General features: G+C 52.3%; 20 non-coding genes and 10 pseudogenes across 20 annotated transcripts; all 30 read right to left on the reverse strand.

Annotated features, from left to right (window-relative positions):
• Positions 1–348: 348 nt before the first annotated feature.
• Positions 349–467, reverse strand: LOC138217706 (5S ribosomal RNA). Its single transcript, XR_011181418.1, has one exon. It is a non-coding gene; the product is annotated as a 5S ribosomal RNA (ribosomal RNA).
• A 537-nt stretch (positions 468–1004) lies between these two features.
• On the reverse strand, positions 1005–1112 carry LOC138219149 (5S ribosomal RNA; annotated as a pseudogene).
• A 537-nt stretch (positions 1113–1649) lies between these two features.
• Positions 1650–1768, reverse strand: LOC138244424 (5S ribosomal RNA). The gene has a single exon (XR_011193037.1). It is a non-coding gene; the product is annotated as a 5S ribosomal RNA (ribosomal RNA).
• Positions 1769–2305: 537 nt separating this feature from the next.
• Positions 2306–2424, reverse strand: LOC138218991 (5S ribosomal RNA; annotated as a pseudogene).
• Positions 2425–2961: 537 nt separating this feature from the next.
• On the reverse strand, positions 2962–3069 carry LOC138219150 (5S ribosomal RNA; annotated as a pseudogene).
• A 537-nt stretch (positions 3070–3606) lies between these two features.
• LOC138244425 (5S ribosomal RNA) lies at positions 3607–3725 on the reverse strand. Its single transcript, XR_011193038.1, has one exon. It is a non-coding gene; the product is annotated as a 5S ribosomal RNA (ribosomal RNA).
• Positions 3726–4262: 537 nt separating this feature from the next.
• LOC138218683 (5S ribosomal RNA) lies at positions 4263–4381 on the reverse strand (annotated as a pseudogene).
• A 537-nt stretch (positions 4382–4918) lies between these two features.
• Positions 4919–5037, reverse strand: LOC138216258 (5S ribosomal RNA). The gene has a single exon (XR_011179970.1). It is a non-coding gene; the product is annotated as a 5S ribosomal RNA (ribosomal RNA).
• A 537-nt stretch (positions 5038–5574) lies between these two features.
• LOC138244426 (5S ribosomal RNA) lies at positions 5575–5693 on the reverse strand. The gene has a single exon (XR_011193039.1). It is a non-coding gene; the product is annotated as a 5S ribosomal RNA (ribosomal RNA).
• Positions 5694–6230: 537 nt separating this feature from the next.
• Positions 6231–6349, reverse strand: LOC138218247 (5S ribosomal RNA; annotated as a pseudogene).
• Positions 6350–6885: 536 nt separating this feature from the next.
• LOC138218771 (5S ribosomal RNA) lies at positions 6886–7004 on the reverse strand (annotated as a pseudogene).
• A 537-nt stretch (positions 7005–7541) lies between these two features.
• LOC138245270 (5S ribosomal RNA) lies at positions 7542–7660 on the reverse strand. The gene has a single exon (XR_011193881.1). It is a non-coding gene; the product is annotated as a 5S ribosomal RNA (ribosomal RNA).
• Positions 7661–8196: 536 nt separating this feature from the next.
• On the reverse strand, positions 8197–8315 carry LOC138218659 (5S ribosomal RNA; annotated as a pseudogene).
• A 536-nt stretch (positions 8316–8851) lies between these two features.
• LOC138218772 (5S ribosomal RNA) lies at positions 8852–8970 on the reverse strand (annotated as a pseudogene).
• A 537-nt stretch (positions 8971–9507) lies between these two features.
• On the reverse strand, positions 9508–9626 carry LOC138244923 (5S ribosomal RNA). Its single transcript, XR_011193538.1, has one exon. It is a non-coding gene; the product is annotated as a 5S ribosomal RNA (ribosomal RNA).
• Positions 9627–10163: 537 nt separating this feature from the next.
• Positions 10164–10282, reverse strand: LOC138244427 (5S ribosomal RNA). Its single transcript, XR_011193040.1, has one exon. It is a non-coding gene; the product is annotated as a 5S ribosomal RNA (ribosomal RNA).
• Positions 10283–10819: 537 nt separating this feature from the next.
• On the reverse strand, positions 10820–10938 carry LOC138244428 (5S ribosomal RNA). The gene has a single exon (XR_011193041.1). It is a non-coding gene; the product is annotated as a 5S ribosomal RNA (ribosomal RNA).
• Positions 10939–11475: 537 nt separating this feature from the next.
• On the reverse strand, positions 11476–11594 carry LOC138244430 (5S ribosomal RNA). Its single transcript, XR_011193043.1, has one exon. It is a non-coding gene; the product is annotated as a 5S ribosomal RNA (ribosomal RNA).
• Positions 11595–12131: 537 nt separating this feature from the next.
• LOC138245272 (5S ribosomal RNA) lies at positions 12132–12250 on the reverse strand. The gene has a single exon (XR_011193883.1). It is a non-coding gene; the product is annotated as a 5S ribosomal RNA (ribosomal RNA).
• Positions 12251–12787: 537 nt separating this feature from the next.
• Positions 12788–12906, reverse strand: LOC138244431 (5S ribosomal RNA). Its single transcript, XR_011193044.1, has one exon. It is a non-coding gene; the product is annotated as a 5S ribosomal RNA (ribosomal RNA).
• Positions 12907–13443: 537 nt separating this feature from the next.
• Positions 13444–13562, reverse strand: LOC138244432 (5S ribosomal RNA). Its single transcript, XR_011193045.1, has one exon. It is a non-coding gene; the product is annotated as a 5S ribosomal RNA (ribosomal RNA).
• A 537-nt stretch (positions 13563–14099) lies between these two features.
• On the reverse strand, positions 14100–14218 carry LOC138244433 (5S ribosomal RNA). Its single transcript, XR_011193046.1, has one exon. It is a non-coding gene; the product is annotated as a 5S ribosomal RNA (ribosomal RNA).
• Positions 14219–14755: 537 nt separating this feature from the next.
• Positions 14756–14874, reverse strand: LOC138217609 (5S ribosomal RNA). The gene has a single exon (XR_011181321.1). It is a non-coding gene; the product is annotated as a 5S ribosomal RNA (ribosomal RNA).
• Positions 14875–15411: 537 nt separating this feature from the next.
• LOC138218459 (5S ribosomal RNA) lies at positions 15412–15530 on the reverse strand (annotated as a pseudogene).
• A 537-nt stretch (positions 15531–16067) lies between these two features.
• Positions 16068–16186, reverse strand: LOC138217019 (5S ribosomal RNA). Its single transcript, XR_011180732.1, has one exon. It is a non-coding gene; the product is annotated as a 5S ribosomal RNA (ribosomal RNA).
• A 537-nt stretch (positions 16187–16723) lies between these two features.
• On the reverse strand, positions 16724–16842 carry LOC138217722 (5S ribosomal RNA; annotated as a pseudogene).
• Positions 16843–17379: 537 nt separating this feature from the next.
• LOC138217584 (5S ribosomal RNA) lies at positions 17380–17498 on the reverse strand. Its single transcript, XR_011181296.1, has one exon. It is a non-coding gene; the product is annotated as a 5S ribosomal RNA (ribosomal RNA).
• Positions 17499–18034: 536 nt separating this feature from the next.
• On the reverse strand, positions 18035–18153 carry LOC138244434 (5S ribosomal RNA). Its single transcript, XR_011193047.1, has one exon. It is a non-coding gene; the product is annotated as a 5S ribosomal RNA (ribosomal RNA).
• A 537-nt stretch (positions 18154–18690) lies between these two features.
• Positions 18691–18809, reverse strand: LOC138244435 (5S ribosomal RNA). The gene has a single exon (XR_011193048.1). It is a non-coding gene; the product is annotated as a 5S ribosomal RNA (ribosomal RNA).
• A 536-nt stretch (positions 18810–19345) lies between these two features.
• LOC138244436 (5S ribosomal RNA) lies at positions 19346–19464 on the reverse strand. Its single transcript, XR_011193049.1, has one exon. It is a non-coding gene; the product is annotated as a 5S ribosomal RNA (ribosomal RNA).
• Between the last annotated feature and the right edge of the window lie 45 nt (positions 19465–19509).

Raw genomic sequence — 19509 nt, forward strand, 5'->3', positions numbered from 1 at the left:
GGAGAAAGGGCGCTATAGAGGATCGCTGTGGAGAGCTGCTGCTGTGCTTTGACATCTGAGCTCTGTGGAAAACGATCTCAATACAATTCTGAAAAACGCGACTCTCCGAACGCCAGCCGAACAAGTCTCCACAGCCGAAGCGCTGTGTCTCTTTTCAGCTGGCGATAAACCTTTCCTCGATCCTTTGCGGACTTGTAAAACTGTTCCTGATCAGAATAAAAAACGCTCACGCTAATACACAAGCACCCGTGTCTCGCCAAAGCTGACAAATAGACGGACAAGCCGCACTGCACGTGTGAACAGGGGAATGAGCGAGCGAGCGGGGATAGGGCGCCTCCTGCGCTTAAAAGCTTACAGCACCTGGTATTCCCAGGCGGTCTCCTATCCAAGTACTAACCAGGCCCATCCCTGTTTAGCTTCCGAGATCAGACGAGATCACGCGTTCTCAAGGGGGTGTGGCCGTAAGCAAGGGCAAGGCTCGCTGGCACCCTTCTTATTGAGAGGACAGCTCCGTCACCTCTTTTACGACGCTGCTTTTTTTCCCTTGCGTTTTTCTCTTCTTTCCACGTTCTCTCTCTTCACTGCCTTCGTCCCCGCTCTATTTCACTTCAGCCTTTCACTCTTGCTTCCTTCCAATGAGGACGGAGCTGCGGGAGAAAGGGCGCTATAGAGGATCGCTGTGGAGAGCTGCTGCTGTTCTTTGACATCTGAGCTCTGTGGAAAACGATCTGAATACAATTCTGAAAAACGCGACTCTCCGAACGCCAGCCGAACAAGTCTCCACAGCCGAAGCGCTGTGTCTCTTTTCAGCTGGCGATAAACCTTTCCTCGATCCTTTGCGGACTTGTAAAACTGTTCCTGATCAGAATAAAAAACGCTCACGCTAATACACAAGCACCCGTGTCTCGCCAAAGCTGACAAATAAACAGACGGACAAGCCGCACTGCACGTGTGAACAGGGGAATGAGCGAGCGAGCGGGGATAGGGCGCCTCCTGCGCTTAAAAGCTTACAGCACCTGGTATTCCCAGGCGGTCTCCCATCCAAGTACTAACCAGGCCCATCCCTGTTTAGCTTCCGAGATCAGATGAGATCAGGGGGTGTGGCCGTAAGCGCGAGCAAGGCTCGCTGGCACCCTTCTTATTGAGAGGACAGCTCCGTCACCTCTTTTTCGACGCTGCTTTTTTTCCCTTGCGTTTTTCTCTTCTTCCCACGTTCTCTCTCTTCACTGCCTTCGTCCCTGCTCTATTTCACTTCAGCCTTTCACTCTTGCTTCCTTCCAATGAGGACAGAGCTGCGGGAGAAAGGGCGCTATAGAGGATCGCTGTGGAGAGCTGCTGCTGTTCTTTGACATCTGAGCTCTGTGGAAAACGATCTGAATACAATTCTGAAAAACGCGACTCTCCGAACGCCAGCCGAACAAGTCTCCACAGCCGAAGCGCTGTGTCTCTTTTCAGCTGGCGATAAACCTTTCCTCGATCCTTTGCGGACTTGTAAAACTGTTCCTGATCAGAATAAAAAACGCTCACGCTAATACACAAGCACCCGTGTCTCGCCAAAGCTGACAAATAAACAGACGGACAAGCCGCACTGCACGTGTGAACAGGGGAATGAGCGAGCGAGCGGGGATAGGGCGCCTCCTGCGCTTAAAAGCTTACAGCACCTGGTATTCCCAGGCGGTCTCCCATCCAAGTACTAACCAGGCCCATCCCTGTTTAGCTTCCGAGATCAGACGAGATCAGGCGTGCTCAAGGGGGTGTGGCCGTAAGCGAGAGCAAGGCTCGCTGGCACCCTTCTTATTGAGAGGACAGCTCCGTCACCTCTTTTACGACGCTGCTTTTTTTCCCTTGCGTTTTTCTCTTCTTCCCACGTTCTCTCTCTTCACTGCCTTCCTCCCCGCTCTATTTCACTTCAGCCTTTCACTCTTGCTTCCTTCCAATGAGGACGGAGCTGCGGGAGAAAGGGCGCTATAGAGGATCGCTGTGGAGAGCTGCTGCTGTGCTTTGACATCTGAGCTCTGTGGAAAACGATCTCAATACAATTCTGAAAAACGCGACTCTCCGAACGCCAGCCGAACAAGTCTCCACAGCCGAAGCGCTGTGTCTCTTTTCAGCTGGCGATAAACCTTTCCTCGATCCTTTGCGGACTTGTAAAACTGTTACTGATCAGAATAAAAAACGCTCACGCTAATACACAAGCACCCGTGTCTCACCAAAGCTGACAAATTAACAGACGGACAAGCCGCACTGCACGTGTGAACAGGGGAATGAGCGAGCGAGCGGGGATAGGGCGCCTCCTGCGCTTAAAAGCTTACAGCATCTGGTATTCCCAGGCGGTCTCCCATCCAAGTACTAACCAGGCCCATCCCTATTCAGCTTCCGAGATCAGACGAGATCAGGCGTGCTCTAGGGGGTGTGGCCGCAAGCAAGAGCAAGGCTCGCTGGCACCCTTCTTATTGAGAGGACAGCTCCATCACCTCTTTTACAACGCTGCTTTTTTTCCCTTGCGTTTTTCTCTTCTTCCCACGTTCTCTCTCTTCACTGCCTTCGTCCCCGCTCTATTTCACTTCAGCCTTTCACTCTTGCTTCCTTCCAATGAGGACGGAGCTGCGGGAGAAAGGGCGCTATAGAGGATCGCTGTGGAGAGCTGCTGCTGTGCTTTGACATCTGAGTTCTGTGGAAAACGATCTCAATACAATTCTGAAAAACGCGACTCTCCGAACGCCAGCCAAACAAGTCTCCACAGCCGAAGCGCTGTGTCTCTTTTCAGCTGGCGATAAACCTTTCCTCGATCCTTTGCGGACTTGTAAAACTGTTCCTGATCAGAATAAAAAACGCTCACGCTAATACACAAGCACCCGTGTCTCGCCAAAGCTGACAAATAAACAGACGGACAAGCCGCACTGCACGTGTGAACAGGGGAATGAGCGAGCGAGCGGGGATAGGGCGCCTCCTGCGCTTAAAAGCTTACAGCACCTGGTATTCCCAGGCGGTCTCCCATCCAAGTACTAACCAGGCCCATCCCTGTTTAGCTTCCGAGATCAGATGAGATCAGGGGGTGTGGCCGTAAGCGCGAGCAAGGCTCGCTGGCACCCTTCTTATTGAGAGGACAGCTCCGTCACCTCTTTTTCGACGCTGCTTTTTTTCCCTTGCGTTTTTCTCTTCTTCCCACGTTCTCTCTCTTCACTGCCTTCGTCCCTGCTCTATTTCACTTCAGCCTTTCACTCTTGCTTCCTTCCAATGAGGACAGAGCTGCGGGAGAAAGGGCGCTATAAAGGATCGCTGTGGAGAGCTGCTGCTGTGCTTTGACATCTGAGCTCTGTGGAAAACGATCTCAATACAATTCTGAAAAACGCGACTCTCCGAACGCCAGCCGAACAAGTCTCCACAGCCGAAGCGCTGTGTCTCTTTTCAGCTGGCGATAAACCTTTCCTCGATCCTTTGCGGACTTGTTAAACTGTTCATGATCAGAATAAAAAACGCTCACGCTAATACACAAGCACCCGTGTCTCGCCAAAGCTGACAAATAAACAGACGGACAAGCCGCACTGCACGTGTGAACAGGGGAATGAGCGAGCGAGCGGGGATAGGGCGCCTCCTGCGCTTAAAAGCTTACAGCACCTGGTATTCCCAGGCGGTCTCCCATCCAAGTACTAACCAGGCCCATCCCTGTTTAGCTTCCGAGATCAGACGAGATCAGGCGTGCTCAAGGGGGTGTGGCCGTAAGCGAGAGCAAGGCTCGCTGGCACCCTTCTTATTGAGAGGACAGCTCCGTCACCTCTTTTACGACGCTGCTTTTTTTCCCTTGCGTTTTTCTCTTCTTCCCACGTTCTCTCTCTTCACTGCCTTCCTCCCCGCTCTATTTCACTTCAGCCTTTCACTCTTGCTTCCTTCCAATGAGGACGGAGCTGCGGGAGAAAGGGCGCTATAGAGGATCGCTGTGGAGAGCTGCTGCTGTGCTTTGACATCTGAGCTCTGTGGAAAACGATCTCAATACAATTCTGAAAAACGCGACTCTCCGAACGCCAGCCGAACAAGTCTCCACAGCCGAAGCGCTGTGTCTCTTTTCAGCTGGCGATAAACCTTTCCTCGATCCTTTGCGGACTTGTAAAACTGTTACTGATCAGAATAAAAAACGCTCACGCTAATACACAAGCACCCGTGTCTCGCCAAAGCTGACAAATTAACAGACGGACAAGCCGCACTGCACGTGTGAACAGGGGAATGAGCGAGCGAGCGGGGATAGGGCGCCTCCTGCGCTTAAAAGCTTACAGCATCTGGTATTCCCAGGCGGTCTCCCATCCAAGTACTAACCAGGCCCATCCCTATTTAGCTTCCGAGATCAGACGAGATCAGGCGTGCTCTAGGGGGTGTGGCCGCAAGCAAGAGCAAGGCTCGCTGGCACCCTTCTTATTGAGAGGACAGCTCCATCACCTCTTTTACAACGCTGCTTTTTTTCCCTTGCGTTTTTCTCTTCTTCCCACGTTCTCTCTCTTCACTGCCTTCGTCCCCGCTCTATTTCACTTCAGCCTTTCACTCTTGCTTCCTTCCAATGAGGACGGAGCTGCGGGAGAAAGGGCGCTATAGAGGATCGCTGTGGAGAGCTGCTGCTGTGCTTTGACATCTGAGTTCTGTGGAAAACGATCTCAATACAATTCTGAAAAACGCGACTCTCCGAACGCCAGCCAAACAAGTCTCCACAGCCGAAGCGCTGTGTCTCTTTTCAGCTGGCGATAAACCTTTCTTCGATCCTTTGCGGACTTGTAAAACTGTTCCTGATCAGAATAAAAAACGCTCACGCTAATACACAAGCACCCGTGTCTCGCCAAAGCTGACAAATAAACAGACGGACAAGCCGCACTGCACGTGTGAACAGGGGAATGAGCGAGCGAGCGGGGATAGGGCGCCTCCTGCGCTTAAAAGCTTACAGCACCTGGTATTCCCAGGCGGTCTCCCATCCAAGTACTAACCAGGCCCATCCCTGTTTAGCTTCCGAGATCAGACGAGATCAGGCGTGCTCAAGGGGGTGTGGCCGTAAGTGAGAGCAAGGCTCGCTGGCACCCTTCTTATTGAGTGGACAGCTCCGTCACCTCTTTTACGACGCTGCTTTTTTTCCCTTGCGTTTTTCTCTTCTTCCCACGTTCTCTCTCTTCACTGCCTTCGTCCCCGCTCTATTTCACTTCAGCCTTTCACTCTTGCTTCCTTCCAATGAGGACGGAGCTGCGGGAGAAAGGGCGCTATAGAGGATCGCTGTGGAGAGCTGCTGCTGTGCTTTGACATCTGAGCTCTGTGGAAAACGATCTCAATACAATTCTGAAAAACGCGACTCTCCGAACGCCAGCCGAACAAGTCTCCACAGCCGAAGCGCTGTGTCTCTTTTCAGCTGGCGATAAACCTTTCCTCGATCCTTTGCGGACTTGTAAAACTGTTCCTGATCAGAATAAAAAACGCTCACGCTAATACACAAGCACCCGTGTCTCGCCAAAGCTGACAAATAAACAGACGGACAAGCCGCACTGCACGTGTGAACAGGGGAATGAGCGAGCGAGCGGGGATAGGGCGCCTCCTGCGCTTAAAAGCTTACAGCACCTGGTATTCCCAGGCGGTCTCCCATCCAAGTACTAACCAGGCCCATCCCTGTTTAGCTTCCGAGATCAGACGAGATCAGGCGTGCTCAAGGGGGTGTGGCCGTAAGCGAGAGCAAAGCTCGCTGGCACCCTTCTTATTGAGAGGACAGCTCCGTCACCTCTTTTACGACGCTGCTTTTTTTCCCTTGCGTTTTTCTCTTCTTCCCACGTTCTCTCTCTTCACTGCCTTCGTCCCCGCTCTATATCACTTCAGCCTTTCACTCTTGCTTCCTTCCAATGAGGACGGAGCTGCGGGAGATAGGGCGCTATAGAGGATCGCTGTGGAGAGCTGCTGCTGTGCTTTGACATCTGAGCTCTGTGGAAAACGATCTCAATACAATTCTGAAAAACGCGACTCTCCGAACGCCAGCCGAACAAGTCTCCACAGCCGAAGCGCTGTGTCTCTTTTCAGCTGGCGATAAACCTTTCCTCGATCCTTTGCGGACTTGTTAAACTGTTCCTGATCAGAATAAAAAACGCTCACGCTATTACACAAGCACCCGGGTCTCGCCAAAGCTGACAAATAAACAGACGGACAAGCTGCACTGCACGTGTGAACAGGGGAATGAGCCAGCGAGCGGGGATAGGGCGCCTCCTGCGCTTAAAAGCTTACAGCACCTGGTATTCCCAGGCGGTCTCTCATCCAAGTACTAACCAGGCCCATCCCTGTTTAGCTTCCGAGATCAGACAAGATCAGGCGTGCTCAAGGGGGTGTGGCCGTAAGCAAGAGCAAGGCTCGCTGGCACCCTACTTATTGAGAGGACAGCTCTGTCACCTCTTTTACGACGCTGCTTTTTTCCCTTGCGTTTTTCTCTTCTTTCCACGTTCTCTCTCTTCACTGCCTTCGTCCCCGCTCTATTTCACTTCAGCCTTTCACTCTTGCTTCCTTCCAATGAGGACGGAGCTGCGGGAGAAAGGGCGCTATAGAGGATCGCTGTGGAGAGCTGCTGCTGTGCTTTGACATCTGAGCTCTGTGGAAAACGATCTCAATACAATTCTGAAAAACGCGACTCTCCGAACGCCAGCCGAACAAGTCTCCACAGCCGAAGCGCTGTGTCTCTTTTCAGCTGGCGATAAACCTTTCCTCGATCCTTTGCGGACTTGTTAAACTGTTCCTGATCAGTATAAAAAATGCTCACGCTAATACACAAGCACCCGTGTCTCGCCAAAGCTGACAAATAAACAGACGGACAAGCCGCACTGCACGTATGAACAGGGGAATGAGCGAGCGAGCGGGGATAGGGCGCCTCCTGCGCTTAAAAGCTTACAGCACCTGGTATTCCCAGGCGGTCCCCCATCCAAGTAATAACCAAGCCCATCCCTGTTTAGCTTCCAAGATCAGACGAGATCAGGCGTGCTCAAAGGGGTGTGGCCATAAGCGAGAGCAAGGCTCGCTGGCACCCTTCTTATTGAGAGGACAGCTCCGTCACCTCTTTTACGACGCTGCATTTTTTCCCTTGCGTTTTTCTCTTCTTCCCACGTTCTCTCTCTTCACTGCCTTCGTCCCTGCTCTATTTCACTTCAGCCTTTCACTCTTGCTTCCTTCCAATGAGGACGGAGCTGCGGGAGAAAGGGCGCTATAGAGGATCGCTGTGGAGAGCTGCTGCTGTGCTTTGACATCTGAGCTCTGTGGAAAACGATCTCAATACAATTCTGAAAAACGCGACTCTCCGAACGCCAGCCGAACAAGTCTCCACAGCCGAAGCGCTGTGTCTCTTTTCAGCTGGCGATAAACCATTCCTCGATCCTTTGCGGACTTGTAAAACTGTTCCTGATCAGAATAAAAAACGCTCACGCTAATACACAAGCACCCGTGTCTCGCCAAAGCTGACAAATAAACAGACGGACAAGCCGCACTGCACGTGTGAACAGGGGAATGAGCGAGCGAGCGGGGATAGGGCGCCTCCTGCGCTTAAAAGCTTACAGCACCTGGTATTCCCAGGCGGTCTCCCATCCAAGTACTAACCAGGCCCATCCCTGTTTAGCTTCCGAGATCAGACGAGATCAGGCGTGCTCAAGGGGGTGTGGCCATAAGCAAGAGCAAGGCTCGCTGGCACCCTTCTTATTGAGAGGACAGCTCCGTCACCTCTTTTACGACGCTGCTTTTTTCCCTTGCGTTTTTCTCTTCTTCCCACGTTCTCTCTCTTCACTGCCTTCGTCCCCGCTCTATTTCACTTCAGCCTTTCACTCTTGCTTCCTTCCAATGAGGACGGAGCTGCGGGAGAAAGGGCGCTATAGAGGATCGCTGTGGAGAGCTGCTGCTGTGCTTTGACATCTGAGCTCTGTGGAAAACGATCTCAATACAATTCTGAAAAACGCGACTCTCCGAACGCCAGCCGAACAAGTCTCCACAGCCGAAGCGCTGTGTCTCTTTTCAGCTGGCGATAAACCTTTCCTCGATCCTTTGCGGACTTGTAAAACTGTTCCTGATCAGAATAAAAAACGCTCACGCTAATACACAAGCACCCGTGTCTCGCCAAAGCTGACAAATAAACAGACGGACAAGCTGCACTGCACGTGTGAACAGGGGAATGAGCGAGCGAGCGGGGATAGGGCGCCTCCTGCGCTTAAAAGCTTACAGCACCTGGTATTCCCAGGCGGTCTCTCATCCAAGTACTAACCAGGCCCATCCCTGTTTAGCCTCCGAGATCAGACAAGATCAGGCGTGCTCAAGGGGGTGTGGCCGTAAGCGAGAGCAAGGCTCGCTGGCACCCTACTTATTGAGAGGACAGCTCTGTCACCTCTTTTACGACGCTGCTTTTTTCCCTTGCGTTTTTCTCTTCTTTCCACGTTCTCTCTCTTCACTGCCTTCGTCCCCGCTCTATTTCACTTCAGCCTTTCACTCTTGCTTCCTTCCAATGAGGACGGAGCTGCGGGAGAAAGGGCGCTATAGAGGATCGCTGTGGAGAGCTGCTGCTGTGCTTTGACATCTGAGCTCTGTGGAAAACGATCTCAATACAATTCTGAAAAACGCGACTCTCCGAACGCCAGCCGAACAAGTCTCCACAGCCGAAGCGCTGTGTCTCTTTTCAGCTGGCGATAAACCTTTCCTCGATCCTTTGCGGACTTGTTAAACTGTTCCTGATCAGTATAAAAAATGCTCACGCTAATACACAAGCACCCGTGTCTCGCCAAAGCTGACAAATAAACAGACGGACAAGCCGCACTGCACGTATGAACAGGGGAATGAGCGAGCGAGCGGGGATAGGGCGCCTCCTGCGCTTAAAAGCTTACAGCACCTGGTATTCCCAGGCGGTCCCCCATCCAAGTAATAACCAAGCCCATCCCTGTTTAGCTTCCAAGATCAGACGAGATCAGGCGTGCTCAAAGGGGTGTGGCCATAAGCGAGAGCAAGGCTCGCTGGCACCCTTCTTATTGAGAGGACAGCTCCGTCACCTCTTTTACGACGCTGCATTTTTTCCCTTGCGTTTTTCTCTTCTTCCCACGTTCTCTCTCTTCACTGCCTTCGTCCCTGCTCTATTTCACTTCAGCCTTTCACTCTTGCTTCCTTCCAATGAGGACGGAGCTGCGGGAGAAAGGGCGCTATAGAGGATCGCTGTGGAGAGCTGCTGCTGTGCTTTGACATCTGAGCTCTGTGGAAAACGATCTCAATACAATTCTGAAAAACGCGACTCTCCGAACGCCAGCCGAACAAGTCTCCACAGCCGAAGCGCTGTGTCTCTTTTCAGCTGGCGATAAACCTTTCCTCGATCCTTTGCGGACTTGTAAAACTGTTCCTGATCAGAATAAAAAACGCTCACGCTAATACACAAGCACCCGTGTCTCGCCAAAGCTGACAAATAAACAGACGGACAAGCTGCACTGCACGTGTGAACAGGGGAATGAGCGAGCGAGCGGGGATAGGGCGCCTCCTGCGCTTAAAAGCTTACAGCACCTGGTATTCCCAGGCGGTCTCCCATCCAAGTACTAACCAGGCCCATCCCTGTTTAGCTTCCGAGATCAAACGAGATCAGGCGTGCTCAAGGGGGTGTGGCCGTAAGCGAGCGCAAGGCTCGCTGGCACCCTTCTTATTGAGAGGACAGCTCCGTCACCTCTTTTACGACGCTGCTTTTTTTCCCTTGCGTTTTTCTCTTCTTCCCACGTTCTCTCTCTTCACTGCCTTCATCCCCGCTCTATTTCACTTCAGCCTTTCACTCTTGCTTCCTTCCAATGAGGACGGAGCTGCGGGAGAAAGGGCGCTATAGAGGATCGCTGTGGAGAGCTGCTGCTGTGCTTTGACATCTGAGCTCTGTGGAAAACGATCTCAATACAATTCTGAAAAACGCGACTCTCCGAACGCCAGCCGAACAAGTCTCCACAGCCGAAGCGCTGTGTCTCTTTTCAGCTGGCGATAAACCTTTCCTCGATCCTTTGCGGACTTGTTAAACTGTTCCTGATCAGAATAAAAAACGCTCACGCTAATACACAAGCACCCGTGTCTCGCCAAAGCTGACAAATAAACAGACGGACAAGCCGCACTGCACGTGTGAACAGGGGAATGAGCGAGCGAGCGGGGATAGGGCGCCTCCTGCGCTTAAAAGCTTACAGCACCTGGTATTCCCAGGCGGTCTCCCATCCAAGTACTAACCAGGCCCATCCCTGTTTAGCTTCCGAGATCAGACGAGATCAGGCGTGCTCAAGGGGGTGTGGCCGTAAGCGAGAGCCAAGCTCGCTGGCACCCTTCTTATTGAGAGGACAGCTCCGTCACCTCTTTTACGACGCTGCTTTTTTTCTCTTGCGTTTTTCTCTTCTTTCCACGTTCTCTCTCTTCACTGCCTTCGTCCCCGCTCTATTTCACTTCAGCCTTTCACTTTTGCTTCCTTCCAATGAGGACGGAGCTGCGGGAGAAAGGGCGCTATAGAGGATCGCTGTGGAGAGCTGCTGCTGTGCTTTGACATCTGAGCTCTGTGGAAAACGATCTCAATACAATTCTGAAAAACGCGACTCTCCGAACGCCAGCCGAACAAGTCTCCACAGCCGAAGCGCTGTGTCTCTTTTCAGCTGGCGATAAACCTTTCCTCGATCCTTTGCGGACTTGTAAAACTGTTCCTGATCAGAATAAAAAACGCTCACGCTAATACACAAGCACCCGTGTCTCGCCAAAGCTGACAAATAAACAGACGGACAAGCCGCACTGCACGTGTGAACAGGGGAATGAGCGAGCGAGCGGGGATAGGGCGCCTCCTGCGCTTAAAAGCTTACAGCACCTGGTATTCCCAGGCGGTCTCCCATCCAAGTACTAACCAGGCCCATCCCTGTTTAGCTTCCGAGATCAGACGAGATCAGGCGTGCTCAAGGGGGTGTGGCCGTAAGCGAGAGCAAAGCTCGCTGGCACCCTTCTTATTGAGAGGACAGCTCCGTCACCTCTTTTACGACGCTGCTTTTTTTCCCTTGCGTTTTTCTCTTCTTCCCACGTTCTCTCTCTTCACTGCCTTCGTCCCCGCTCTATATCACTTCAGCCTTTCACTCTTGCTTCCTTCCAATGAGGACGGAGCTGCGGGAGATAGGGCGCTATAGAGGATCGCTGTGGAGAGCTGCTGCTGTGCTTTGACATCTGAGCTCTGTGGAAAACGATCTCAATACAATTCTGAAAAACGCGACTCTCCGAACGCCAGCCGAACAAGTCTCCACAGCCGAAGCGCTGTGTCTCTTTTCAGCTGGCGATAAACCTTTCCTCGATCCTTTGCGGACTTGTTAAACTGTTCCTGATCAGAATAAAAAACGCTCACGCTATTACACAAGCACCCGGGTCTCGCCAAAGCTGACAAATAAACAGACGGACAAGCTGCACTGCACGTGTGAACAGGGGAATGAGCCAGCGAGCGGGGATAGGGCGCCTCCTGCGCTTAAAAGCTTACAGCACCTGGTATTCCCAGGCGGTCTCCCATCCAAGTACTAACCAGGCCCATCCCTGTTTAGCTTCCGAGATCAGACGAGATCAGGCGTGCTCAAGGGGGTGTGGCCGTAAGCGAGAGCCAAGCTCGCTGGCACCCTTCTTATTGAGAGGACAGCTCCGTCACCTCTTTTACGACGCTGCTTTTTTTCTCTTGCGTTTTTCTCTTCTTTCCACGTTCTCTCTCTTCACTGCCTTCGTCCCCGCTCTATTTCACTTCAGCCTTTCACTCTTGCTTCCTTCCAATGAGGACGGAGATGCGGGAGAAAGGGCGCTATAGAGGATCGCAGTGGAGAGCTGCTGCTGTGCTTTGACATCTGAGCTCTGTGGAAAACGATCTCAATACAATTCTGAAAAACGCGACTCTCCGAACGCCAGCCGAACAAGTCTCCACAGCCGAAGCGCTGTGTCTCTTTTCAGCTGGCGATAAACCTTTCGTCGATCCTTTGCGGACTTGTTAAACTGTTCATGATCAGAATAAAAAACGCTCACGCTAATACACAAGCACCCGTGTCTCGCCAAAGCTGACAAATAAACAGACGGACAAGCCGCACTGCACGTGTGAACAGGGGAATGAGCGAGAGAGCGGGGATAGGGCGCCTCCTGCGCTTAAAAGCTTACAGCACCTGGTATTCCCAGGCGGTCTCCCATCCAAGTACTAACCAGGCCCATCCCTGTTTAGCTTCCGAGATCAGACGAGATCAGGCGTGCTCAAGGGGGTGTGGCCATAAGCGAGAGCAAGGCTCGCTGGCACCCTTCTTATTGAGAGGACAGCTCCGTCACCTCTTTTACGACGCTGCTTTTTTTCCCTTGCGTTTTTCTCTTCTTCCCACGTTCTCTCTCTTCACTGCCTAAGTCCCCGCTCTATATCACTTCAGCCTTTCACTCTTGCTTCCTTCCAATGAGGACGGAGCTGCGGGAGATAGGGCGCTATAGAGGATCGCTGTGGAGAGCTGCTGCTGTGCTTTGACATCTGAGCTCTGTGGAAAACGATCTCAATACAATTCTGAAAAACGCAACTCTCCGAACGCCAGCCGAACAAGTCTCCACAGCCGAAGCGCTGTGTCTCTTTTCAGCTGGCGATAAACCTTTCCTCGATCCTTTGCGGCCTTGTTAAACTGTTCCTGATCAGAATAAAAAACGCTCACGCTAATACACAAGCACCCGTGTCTCGCCAAAGCTGACAAATAAACAGACGGACAAGCCGCACTGCACGTGTGAACAGGGGAATGAGCGAGCGAGCGGGGATAGGGCGCCTCCTGCGCTTAAAAGCTTACAGCACCTGGTATTCCCAGGCGGTCTCCCATCCAAGTACTAACCAGGCCCATCCCTGTTTAGCTTCCGAGATCAGACGAGATCAGGCGTGCTCAAGGGGGTGTGGCCGTAAGCGAGAGCAAGGCTCGCTGGCACCCTTCTTATTGAGAGGACAGCTCCGTCACCTCTTTTACGACGCTGGTTTTTTTCCCTTGCGTTTTTCTCTTCTTCCCACGTTCTCTCTCTTCACTGCCTTCGTCCCCGCTCTATTTCACTTCAGCCTTTCACTCTTGCTTCCTTCCAATGAGGACGGAGCTGCGGGAGAAAGGGCGCTATAGAGGATCGCTGTGGAGAGCTGCTGCTGTGCTTTGACATCTGAGCTCTGTGGAAAACGATCTCAATACAATTCTGAAAAACGCGACTCTCCGAACGCCAGCCGAACAAGTCTCCACAGCCGAAGCGCTGTGTCTCTTTTCAGCTGGCGATAAACCTTTCCTCGATCCTTTGCGGACTTGTTAAACTGTTCCTGATCAGAATAAAAAACGCTCACGCTAATACACAAGCACCCGTGTCTCGCCAAAGCTGACAAATAAACAGACGGACAAGCCGCACTGCACGTGTGAACAGGGGAATGAGCCAGCGAGCGGGGATAGGGCGCCTCCTGCGCTTAAAAGCTTACAGCACCTGGTATTCCCAGGCGGTCTCCCATCCAAGTACTAACCAGGCCCATCCCTGTTTAGCTTCCGAGATCAGACGAGATCAGGCGTGCTCAAGGGGGTGTGGCCGTAAGCGAGAGCAAGGCTCGCTGGCACCCTTCTTATTGAGAGGACAGCTCCGTCACCTCTTTTACGACGCTGCTTTTTTTCCCTTGCGTTTTTCTCTTCTTCCCACGTTCTCTCTCTTCACTGCCTTCGTCCCCGCTCTATATCACTTCAGCCTTTCACTCTTGCTTCCTTCCAATGAGGACGGAGCTGCGGGAGATAGGGCGCTATAGAGGATCGCTGTGGAGAGCTGCTGCTGTGCTTTGACATCTGAGCTCTGTGGAAAACGATCTCAATACAATTCTGAAAAACGCGACTCTCCGAACGCCAGCCGAACAAGTCTCCACAGCCGAAGCGCTGTGTCTCTTTTCAGCTGGCGATAAACCTTTCCTCGATCCTTTGCGGAATTGTTAAACTGTTCCTGATCAGAATTAAAAACGCTCACGCTATTACACAAGCACCCGTGTCTCGCCAAAGCTGACAAATAAACAGACGGACAAGCTGCACTGCACGTGTGAACAGGGGAATGAGCCAGCGAGCGGGGATAGGGCACCTCCTGCGCTTAAAAGCTTACAGCACCTGGTATTCCCAGGCGGTCTCCCATCCAAGTACTAACCAGGCCCATCCCTGTTTAGCTTCCGAGATCAGACGAGATCAGGCGTGCTCAAGGGGGTGTGGCCGTAAGCGAGAGCAAGGCTCGCTGGCACCCTTCTTATTGAGAGGACAGCTCCGTCACCTCTTTTACGACGCTGCTTTTTTTCCCTTGCGTTTTTCTCTTCTTCCCACGTTCTCTCTCTTCACTGCCTTCGTCCCCGCTCTATATCACTTCAGCCTTTCACTCTTGCTTCCTTCCAATGAGGACGGAGCTGCGGGAGATAGGGCGCTATAGAGGATCGCTGTGGAGAGCTGCTGCTGTGCTTTGACATCTGAGCTCTGTGGAAAACGATCTCAATACAATTCTGAAAAACGCGACTCTCCGAACGCCAGCCGAACAAGTCTCCACAGCCGAAGCGCTGTGTCTCTTTTCAGCTGGCGATAAACCTTTCCTCGATCCTTTGCGGACTTGTTAAACTGTTCCTGATCAGAATAAAAAACGCTCACGCTAATACACAAGCACCCGTGTCTCGCCAAAGCTGACAAATAAACAGACGGACAAGCCGCACTGCACGTGTGAACAGGGGAATGAGCGAGCGAGCGGGGATAGGGCGCCTCCTGCGCTTAAAAGCTTACAGCACCTGGTATTCGCAGGCGGTCTCCCATCCAAGTACTAACCAGGCTCATCCCTGTTTAGCTTCCGAGATCAGATGAGATCAGGCGTGCTCAAGGGGGTGTGGCCGTAAGCGAGAGCAAGGTTCGCTGGCACCCTTCTTATTGAGAGGACAGCTCCGTCACCTCTTTTACGACGCTGCTTTTTTTCCTTTGCGTTTTTCTCTTCTTCCCACGTTCTCTCTCTTCACTGCCTTCGTCCCCGCTCTATTTCACTTCAGCCTTTCACTCTTGCTTCCTTCCAATGAGGACGGAGCTGCGGGAGAAAGGGCGCTATAGAGGATCGCTGTGGAGAGCTGCTGCTGTGCTTTGACATCTGAGCTCTGTGGAAAACGATCTCAATAGAATTCTGAAAAACGCGACTCTCCGAACGCCAGCCGAACAAGTCTCCACAGCCGAAGCGCTGTGTCTCTTTTCAGCTGGCGATAAACCTTTCCTCGATCCTTTGCGGACTTGTAAAACTGTTCCTGATCAGAATAAAAAACGCTCACGCTAATACACAAGCACCCGTGTCTCGCCAAAGCTGACAAATAAACAGACGGACAAGCCGCACTGCACGTGTGAACAGGGGAATGAGCGAGCGAGCGGGGATAGGGCGCCTCCTGCGCTTAAAAGCTTACAGCACCTGGTATTCCCAGGCGGTCTCCCATCCAAGTACTAACCAGGCCCATCCCTGTTTAGCTTCCAAGATCAGACGAGATCAGGCGTGCTCAAGGGGTTGTGGCCATAAGCGAGAGCAAGGCTCGCTGGCACACTTCTTATTGAGAGGACAGCTCCGTCACCTCTTTTACGACGCTGCTTTTCTTCCCTTGCGTTTTTCTCTTCTTCCCACGTTCTCTCTCTTCACTGCCTTCGTCCCCGCTCTGTTTCACTTCAGCCTTTCACTCTTGCTTCCTTCCAATGAGGACGGAGCTGCGGGAGAAAGGGCGCTATAGAGGATCGCTGTGGAGAGCTGCTGCTGTGCTTTGACATCTGAGCTCTGTGGAAAACGATCTCAATACAATTCTGAAAAACGCGACTCTCCAAACGCTAGCCGAACAAGTCTCCACAGCCGAAGCGCTGTGTCTCTTTTCAGCTGGCGATAAACCTTTCCTCGATCCTTTGCGGACTTGTTAAACTGTTCATGATCAGAATAAAAAACGCTCACGCTAATACACAAGCACCCGTGTCTCGCCAAAGCTGACAAATAAACAGACGGACAAGCTGCACTGCACGTGTGAACAGGGGAATGAGCGAGCGAGCGGGGATAGGGCGCCTCCTGCGCTTAAAAGCTTACAGCACCTGGTATTCCCAGGCGGTCTCCCATCCAAGTACTAACCAGGCCCATCCCTGTTTAGTTTCCGAGATCAGACGAGATCAGGCGTGCTCAAGGGGGTGTGGCCGTAAGCGAGAGCCAAGCTCGCTGGCACCCTTCTTATTGAGAGGACAGCTCCGTCACCTCTTTTACGACGCTGCTTTTTTTCTCTTGCGTTTTTCTCTTCTTTCCACGTTCTCTCTCTTCACTGCCTTCGTCCCCGCTCTATTTCACTTCAGCCTTTCACTCTTGCTTCCTTCCAATGAGGACGGAGATGCGGGAGAAAGGGCGCTATAGAGGATCGCTGTGGAGAGCTGCTGCTGTGCTTTGACATCTGAGCTCTGTGGAAAACGATCTCAATACAATTCTGAAAAACGCGACTCTCCGAACGCCAGCCGAACAAGTCTCCACAGCCGAAGCGCTGTGTCTCTTTTCAGCTGGCGATAAACCTTTCGTCGATCCTTTGCGGACTTGTTAAACTGTTCATGATCAGAATAAAAAACGCTCACGCTAATACACAAGCATCCGTGTCTCGCCAAAGCTGACAAAAAAACAGACGGACAAGCCGCACTGCACGTGTGAACAGGGGAATGAGCGAGAGAGCGGGGATAGGGCGCCTCCTGCGCTTAAAAGCTTACAGCACCTGGTATTCCCAGGCGGTCTCCCATCCAAGTACTAACCAGGCCCATCCCTGTTCAGCTTCCGAGATCAGACGAGATCAGGCGTGCTCAAGGGGGTGTGGCCATAAGCGAGAGCAAGGCTCGCTGGCACCCTTCTTATTGAGAGGACAGCTCCGTCACCTCTTTTACGACGCTGCTTTTTTTCCCTTGCGTTTTTCTCTTCTTCCCACGTTCTCTCTCTTCACTGCCTAAGTCCCCGCTCTATATCACTTCAGCCTTTCACTCTTGCTTCCTTCCAATGAGGACGGAGCTGCGGGAGATAGGGCGCTATAGAGGATCGCTGTGGAGAGCTGCTGCTGTGCTTTGACATCTGAGCTCTGTGGAAAACGATCTCAATACAATTCTGAAAAACGCAACTCTCCGAACGCCAGCCGAACAAGTCTCCACAGCCGAAGCGCTGTGTCTCTTTTCAGCTGGCGATAAACCTTTCCTCGATCCTTTGCGGACTTGTTAAACTGTTCCTGATCAGAATAAAAAACGCTCACGCTAATACACAAGCACCCGTGTCTCGCCAAAGCTGACAAATAAACAGACGGACAAGCCGCACTGCACGTGTGAACAGGGGAATGAGCCAGCGAGCGGGGATAGGGCGCCTCCTGCGCTTAAAACCTTACAGCACCTGGTATTCCCAGGCGGTCTCCCATCCGAGTACTAACCAGGCCCATCCCTGTTTAGCTTCCGAGATCAAACGAGATCAGGCGTGCTCAAGGGGGTGTGGCCGTAAGCGAGAGCAAGGCTCGCTGGCACCCTTCTTATTGAGAGGACAGCTCCGTCACCTCTTTTACGACGCTGCTTTTTTCCCTTGCGTTTTTCTCTTCTTTCCACGTTCTCTCTCTTCACTGCCTTCGTCCCCGCTCTATTTCACTTCAGCCTTTCACTCTTGCTTCCTTCCAATGAGGACGGAGTTGCGGGAGAAAGGGCGCTATAGAGGATCGCTGTGGAGAGCTGCTGCTGTGCTTTGACATCTGAGCTCTGTGGAAAACGATCTCAATACAATTCTGAAAAACGCGACTCTCCGAACGCCAGCCGAACAAGTCTCCACAGCCGAAGCGCTGTGTCTCTTTTCAGCTGGCGATAAACCTTTCCTCGATCCTTTGCGGACTTGTAAAACTGTTCCTGATCAGAATAAAAAACGCTCACGCTAATACACAAGCACCCGTGTCTCGCCAAAGCTGAGAAATAAACAGACGGACAAGCCGCACTGCACGTGTGAACAGGGGAATGAGCGAGCGAGCGGGGATAGGGCGCCTCCTGCGCTTAAAAGCTTACAGCACCTGGTATTCCCAGGCGGTCTCCCATCCAAGTACTAACCAGGCCCATCCCTGTTTAGCTTCCGAGATCAGACGAGATCAGGCGTGCTCAAGGGGGTGTGGCCGTAAGCAAGAGCAAGGCTCGCTGGCACCCTTCTTATTGAGAGGACAGCTCTGTCACCTCTTTTACGACGCTGCATTTTTTCCCTTGCGTTTTTCTCTTCTTTCCACGTTCTCTCTCTTCACTGCCTTCGTCCCCGCTCTATTTCACTTCAGCCTTTCACTTTTGCTTCCTTCCAATGAGGACGGAGGTGCGGGAGAAAGGGCGCTATAGAGGATCGCTGTGGAGAGCTGCTGCTGTGCTTTGACATCTGAGCTCTGTGGAAAACGATCTCAATACAATTCTGAAAAACGCGACTCTCCGAACGCCAGCCGAACAAGTCTCCACAGCCGAAGCGCTGTGTCTCTTTTCAGCTGGCGATAAACCTTTCCTCGATCCTTTGCGGACTTGTTAAACTGTTCCTGATCAGAATAAAAAACGCTCACGCTAATACACAAGCACCCGTGTCTCGCCAAAGCTGACAAATAAACAGACGGACAAGCCGCACTGCACGTGTGAACAGGGGAATGAGCCAGCGAGCGGGGATAGGGCGCCTCCTGCGCTTAAAAGCTTACAGCACCTGGTATTCCCAGGCGGTCTCCCATCCAAGTACTAACCAGGCCCATCCCTGTTTAGCTTCCGAGATCAGACGAGATCAGGCGTGCTCAAGGGGGTGTGGCCGTAAGCGAGAGCAAGGCTCGCTGGCACCCTTCTTATTGAGAGGACAGCTCCGTCACCTCTTTTACGACGCTGCTTTTTTCCCTTGCGTTTTTCTCTTCTTCCCACGTTCTCTCTCTTCACTGCCTTCGTCCCCGCTCTGTTTCACTTCAGCCTTTCACTCTTGCTTCCTTCCAATGAGGACGGAGCTGCGGGAGAAAGGGCGCTATAGAGGATCGCTGTGGAGAGCTGCTGCTGTGCTTTGACATCTGAGCTCTGTGGAAAACGATCTCAATACAATTCTGAAAAACGCGACTCTCCGAACGCCAGCCGAACAAGTCTCCACAGCCGAAGCGCTGTGTCTCTTTTCAGCTGGCGATAAACCTTTCCTCGATCCTTTGCGGACTTGTTAAACTGTTCCTGATCAGAATAAAAAACGCTCACGCTAATACACAAGCACCCGTGTCTCGCCAAAGCTGACAAATAAACAGACGGACAAGCCGCACTGCACGTGTGAACAGTGGAATGAGCGAGCGAGCGGGGATAGGGCGCCTCCTGCGCTTAAAAGCTTACAGCACCTGGTATTCCCAGGCGGTCTCCCATCCAAGTACTAACCAGGCCCATCCCTGTTTAGCTTCCGAGATCAGACGAGATCAGGCGTGCTCAAGGGGGTGTGGCCGTAAGCGAGAGCAAGGCTCGCTGGCACCCTTCTTATTGAGAGGACAGCTCC

This window comes from Lepisosteus oculatus, chromosome 14 (genome assembly GCF_040954835.1).
Source record: "Lepisosteus oculatus isolate fLepOcu1 chromosome 14, fLepOcu1.hap2, whole genome shotgun sequence".
NCBI lineage: Eukaryota > Metazoa > Chordata > Actinopteri > Semionotiformes > Lepisosteidae > Lepisosteus > Lepisosteus oculatus.